The following is a 6758-nucleotide window of genomic DNA, read 5'->3' on the forward strand; positions in this document are numbered from 1 at the left end:
CAAAAGGAAAAGTGATTTGCATAGCAGAGTGAACTTCCTGCACTCATGCTTTGATCATCATTCAAAATTTGTAGTTTTATTTGGTAAATAGGTCTAAATAGCATATTCAAATATAGTAGATGTTATTTGTAAAACTCAGAAATGCCTGCAAAACATTGTGTCTGTTTTATTGTAGTAGTGGGACCCAGAATAGACACTTGGGTTGCACCTTGGGAATGACTGGATGTGCCATTGGATACTCAGAACTGTCATTGAGTTTCAAGTCCTGTTTTCATGAGGTTTACTTCCCACTTTCTGGTTTTGCATGACTTATCAAGTCATCTAAATTATTCACTACTTCTAGTTCATCAGATCAAATCAGCGCAATGTCATCAGCGTAGCACAACAGTGTGATAATAGAAGAAGATTGATAGGCGCAGTTATGGCAGAAAACAGGAGAACTGATGGATCCCTGAACAAAGATTGTGAAGATGTGCTGTGGACCCTGCCAGATAAGAGCAAACTGTGGGCTGGAGGAGAGGCATGAGTACCAGAGTGCCTGCCTCACAAGAGCAAGGCCCTGACTTCAACCTCCAGTACCACCAAAAAAAATAAAAAGATAAAAAATAAAAGCAAACTGTTTTGACAGTCCTGACGAATATGGAGAAAAAAGAATTTGCTCAGTCAGTAGCTACATGCCAGGTGTTAGGAGCTATGCAGTTAGCTCAAAGTATAATGGGGGACTGAGTCCATGGCCCTGATGGATCCCAAACTCATCGATGCTCAAGTTCCTTAGATAAAATGTTGTAGTGTTTGCATATAACTTGCACACATCCTCCCATATGCTTTAAATCATCTCTAGGTTGATCATAATACCTAGTGCAATGTAACTGTTACTTAAATAGTTCTTATACTATATTGTTCAAGGAATAATGGCACAAAAAGTTGTAATGTTCAATACAGATGTGACCTACCTACATTTTTTATCTGTTGTTGGTTTAATCCACAGATACAGAAACTGGGGTTATGGCAGGCCAACCATATTGATTTTTTTCCTGATAAAATTACTATATCTAAAACCAAATCACTACTTGATAAAATGTATGGAAATCCACATTCTCCAATACCTAACTACCTACTTCATAGGCAAATGGAAAAGTTAAATGAGGTTTCACTATCCCTACAGCTTTTAAGTCTTTAGTGGTGGAGCTAATCTCCGTAATTCTCTCAGGGATGTGTATGTTTTTGTGTTTACCATCTGGCAGAGAGAGTACATTCCATTGGCTTCCATTTGATCCTTCCAACCATGATTGTTCTTATTCCACTGGTCAGTCTGTAGTATTCTTCCAATTTACCTTCATTAACTAAGAAAATAATTAGCTACACAATTGATTCATGCACTTATTGGGACATCTGTGATTTAAAATTGACTTAAGACTCTATGTCACCTGGCCACCATTAGCCCTATTTCATTGGTGGCACAGAGGCATCAATTCAGAGCCAGTGCCTAAGTTCTGGGTGATTCCTTTTTCCCAATAAATAAGAAATTCGAAGCTGAACATGGTGACTCACACGTCACCGAGGAGGGTGGATTATTTGAGCACAGGAGTTCAAGACCAGCCTATAAAATCTAGCAAGAACCCACCGCATGAAAAAAAGAAGAGAAAAGAAAGATATTCTAGTAAATGATTCTTATAATCCTTCTAGTAAATGTCAGAAAATTTCTCTGGGGAATGGCTTCAGTAGAAGCATCGTCCCCATCAAACACAAGTGATCATTTGAAGCCTGGTGTGGTGGTATATGCCTGTAATTGCAACACTTAGGAGATGGAGGCAGGAGGATCACAAGGCCAATCTGAGCTACAACAAACAAAACATACCAAGTAATAATTTCATTAATCACGATGTCACTGCATGCTGGGACACAGTCTCATTGGCAAGAAACCCAATAACCAAATTTAAAAATGCCATCTCTGAGGTCTGTATCCTGAAATTACTTTTGGTACCAATATCTGTATGAGTCAGAGACCAACCAGATGACAGTAATGATACCATTATTCAAGGAGAGGCAATATAATATTATATATAATTCCTACGCTAAAGGGATAGCCTAGTGGCAAAACATTTGCCTAGCATGTGTGAGGACCTAAGTTTGATCCCATACTAGAAAAAAAAAAAAAACCTAGATAAATCCTAACCCTTAAAGCATCATAAAAACAAGAATAGCAGGAAGTATCTATCATTCTCATGACCGAGGGAAAACAGGGGAGAGGTTAGAAATATGAATGCTGAGAAGCTTAGAGGTAGGGCACCAAAGAGCTGAAACTTGAAGTCTGAAGGAGGAGCGTGTACTCAGCTGGTGTTGGTGTCTCTGAACTCAGGGGAGGAGGGTCCCTGCAAACAGGGAATTAGACCTATAAAGAGGGACAGCAGCCAGCTGGTGCTGTTGTTCTAATTGAGTTGTAATAAAGCTGGTTCTGCAGGTGCTGGAACTGCAGGCGGTGTTCAGCTGCTGCTATTGTAATAACTCCAACCTCTTCCTTTAGTCATTCCAGACTTCAATTTTTCCTGTTATGTAGTTAAGCAATATTTTACTAAACTGTCCGTCTGTTTCATTCCTAGGGATACTATGATTAATTAGCAACTCCCAAAGATCATTAGGCACAAAATACTCTATCAGTCCACCCTTGCTTCCCATTATACAGCTCCTTCATTTACAATGGGACTATGTCTCAATAAAGCCACTACAAATTGAGACTATGGTAATTAGAAAATAAATGCAACACACCTAACCTACTGACTGTAGTAGCTTAGCATAGCCTACCTTAAGCATATTCTTATTAGCCTCCAGTTGAGCAAAATCATTGAGCAAAAATCCTATTTTATTATAAAGTGTTGAATATATTTTGTAATTCCTTATATCCTGTAACGAAAGTGAAAAACAGAATAGTTGCATGGGTAAACTTTTGCACCATCATAAAAATCAAAAAATCATAAGTTGAACCATCACAAGTCATGGACCATCTGTTCTGTACATGTGCTTACCTCACCCCTGATAATCAAAAGCTGCCACTTGCTATCTGCTACACTCACCTCATTATCATCTCCAAATCTCAGTGGTGACCAGCTCCCATTGTCATACTCCCACAGAGTTATAAAAAATACTGATTCCCCTCTCATGAATACATTTTCTAGTTTCTTAGTGAAAATAGTGTCCCCTGGGCCTTGTAGAAAGATGTAGTTGGGGACAGGGAAATGCAAGTAGCTCATGATAAAACAAACAAACAAAACCACTCCAACATTCTCATCTTCTTTGTATTCCTTCCTTTGCACTACACCATGAACTGCTTGCCCAGCATGTGTTAAGCTCTGGGTTTGATCCCTAACACAAAGAAGGAAGGAAGGAAGGAAGGAAAGAATCTGGAGGGAGGTAGGGAGGGATGATGAAAAGGGAAAAAGTGAAGAAAGGAATGAAGAAGTAGAAGCTCCAGGAAGCAGCCAGCATTTAGCACTGGAATAACAAGAGGACAAGGTGGAGAGTGTTTGAATTTGCAAAATTGAGGAAGGGTCCTGTACAGTTGGGATACAGATGTCTGAGAAAGGGGCGCTGCTAGCCTGGTGCTGGTGCCTCCAGATCTCCAGGGATGGAGTGAGGTGAGAGGTGGTGGTGGTAGGGGGGCTTCTCTGAGCATCTCTCTGTTGTGAGTATTCCAGGTTCTTAGTGAAGTAAACAGAGATTTGGACAAGACATACAGGAGTAGCAAACAAAACTTAAGATTTATTGAAAGTCACACACACTGGAGTAGACCTGAGTGAAGAAGCTCAAAGTCCTAATTCTCTGTCAGGGTTGTAATTTAAGGCTGAAGCTGGGGCTGAAGCACTGAAAGGGGCATCCCTGTTGTGAGTGACAACACTGATTGACAGGAGGATGTCACATAACTTATTTTTGACTGCACATGTTCCTACTCATAATGCATTCCGTTATAATTATATGCATGAGATGCAGCCCATGTGTAAGAAGTTTTAAGTAAAGGGTGTCTCAAAAGGTCATCTGAGGACTGGCTCCCCAGCTCTCAGTATATGCGCTAGCTCTGGGACTTTCCCTTCTTTACGTGATGTATGTAGTAGCTAGTGAGTTAACCACAATCAGGTGGTTTCAAGGATGTTCCCAGAGGTCTCCTGAAGGGGGCGTGTCTTAGGGACATGTCTAAGGTGGGACTTTTAAGACAATGACATTTTATTTGGTCGGTCTCTACTCCATCTTGAACAAACTGTCTTTCCTATTCTCCTGTCTCAAGAGGAGGGACTGAAAGGACTGGGACTCAGATTTCTGAGAAAGTCGCTTCATAAGGCAGTTGCTGTGTCTCTCCATGGGCACAAGGTGGCTAGTTCTGAGAATGTAGGAGGAAAAAGGATTAAGTTGGGGATCCCGTGATGGGGAAATTATTCTCAACTATCCATGTGGGATCAATCTAACCACACAGGCCCTTCGAGGCAGTGATCAGAAGGCGATATTAAGACCGAAGAATGAGAAACATGGCAGCAGGAGAAGGATCCAGACTGTCATTGCCATATTTAAAGGAGAAAGGGGCTATGACATAAGAAATGCAGGCAGCCACCAGGAGCTGGAAAAGGAAAGGAATTGGATTCTCCCATAGCTAGGTAGAGTCTCCAAAAAGGAACCTATACCTTGATCCTTCCTGGTGAGACCTGTGTCAGACTTCCCACTTACAAAATTGTAAGGTAATAAACTTGTGTTGTTTTAAACCACTAATGAGAACACAATTTCAGCAATAGGAAGCTGAACCACAAACATTGTGGTTCCATTTATTCTAAACACTGAAGCATCAAAAACAAGAAAAAACCCAAAACACTTGGGCAGCAATCCCTCCTTCCAGCACTGGACACTCGGTTCTCTGATGTTTCCATGTCTTGGGTATCAATTTTGGAAGAAAGTGAGTGGTCATTTCTTTCCTGAGTCCCCAGCAGAGGGAGAGAGGGTGACAGGTGAATAGGCAGAGACCCAAAAGACATATCCCCAGGCCCTATCTGGACCCTCATAGGGAAAATGAGCATGATTTTCATCAAACACAGTGTCTTTACCACTTACCTGAACTCCATTGCCTTCCTGGGAACCTCTGTGCATTTATTCCTCTGGTCTGTTCCTACAATTACAAAATGTCTATGTTTCATTTATTGAAATCAAACCCTTCCTGTTATAGCACACAAAGCCATAAAGTCTGGCCTACCTACCTCATCAATCTTCCTTCCTATCTTTTCAAACATCATCATGACACTAATCTCAGCAAATCCCTCTTTATATTTCTAGCTCTCTCATCTTGGGGCCTTTGCACTTGACTGTCCTGCCTAGAACACTTTTCTTCTGCTATTCACAAAGCAGCTCCTTCTTATTCTTTATATTCTAGCAAATGTCACTTCTACAGATCCCACTCCCCAATGTGTTCTCTATTAGGTCAGATATTAATTTTCTGCATAGCACTTATGACAATTAGAAGCTAATTTATTTGTTGTAGTGTTCACTCATTTACTTTCCATTCTCCATAGAATGTAAGTTCAATAAGATCAGGGCCCTTTTCTGGCTTATTTCCCACTCTTTTCCTGGAATTGTGCCTGGCAGATCACTGACACTCAATACATACTGTGAAAGAGAAGGAAGAAGACAAAGAAAGCACCCTGGTTTTGTCCCTGTTTCCTGACCTAGTGAAAGAGTCCCTAATTTTATTCAGGGTCTACCCCAGGTCTGTCTGACCCAAGGTCAGAATTAAGTACCTCCCTGGCTTCTGAAACTTTCCTCTTAGAGTGTTTCTTGGCCTAGCCCTTGAGCTGTCTGAGTAGAGTAGGCAAATCCTGAGTTAAGAGTACCTGTCTCAGGTTCTGGCTGACCCTTAATAATGACACTGCTGGTGAATCTGGACCAAGGAGCACATCACTCATGCACAGTGTCTTGTTCTGACACTGCCGTAGTGTGTGTGTGGGCTGCTGATTTGGGAATGAAAGAATTGGTGTATGAAGCATAGCCGTGACCATTTTTGTGTGTTAGTCTGCTCTGACTGCCATAACAAAACACCACAGTCTGGGTGGCTTAAGCAACAGAAACTTATTATCTCACAGTTCTGAAGGAAATGTGCTATTAGGGTTGTTTCCTGGTGTGCCCTCTTCCTGGCTTGAAGACAGCCACATTCTCACCATGTCTTCACATGGTGGGAAGAAGACAAGCTTTGGCAGCTCTTCTTCCTCTTCTTACAAGGACACCAGTTCTAACTAATCCCGCCCTTATGACCTCATGTAACCTTGACTATGTCCATAAAGGTCCTGCTTCAAAAGAGTCATATTGGGGGTTGGAGCTTCAACATATGGATTTGGACAGATACAATTCAGTCCACAATGCCTTGTGAGTAACCCACCCTGAGCCTGGGTTTTCTTGCCTATAAATTAACAATGGTGGGGTTGGTGGAGTGGCTCAAGTGATAGAGCACTTGCTTAGCAAGCCTAGCAAGCATGAGGCCCTGAATTCAAGCCCTGGTACTGCAAAAAAAAAAAAAAATACTATTACACACCTCTCACAGTTACTGAGAGCCCCAAGGATGGTGTGTGCCCTAATTGCTTCATACTGCACAACAAGCTACTCCAACACTTAGTGACTTGAAACAGTTCTGCTCTGAGTCTGCAGTCTGGGCAGGGATTGACAGGAATGGCTCATCTCCATCTAGTGTCAGCTGGAATGGCTGGGGCCTGGGGTTGGAGTCATCTGAGGTTCCC

The sequence above is a fragment of the Castor canadensis genome, chromosome 12 (assembly GCF_047511655.1).
Source record: "Castor canadensis chromosome 12, mCasCan1.hap1v2, whole genome shotgun sequence".
Classification (NCBI taxonomy): Eukaryota; Metazoa; Chordata; class Mammalia; order Rodentia; family Castoridae; genus Castor; species Castor canadensis.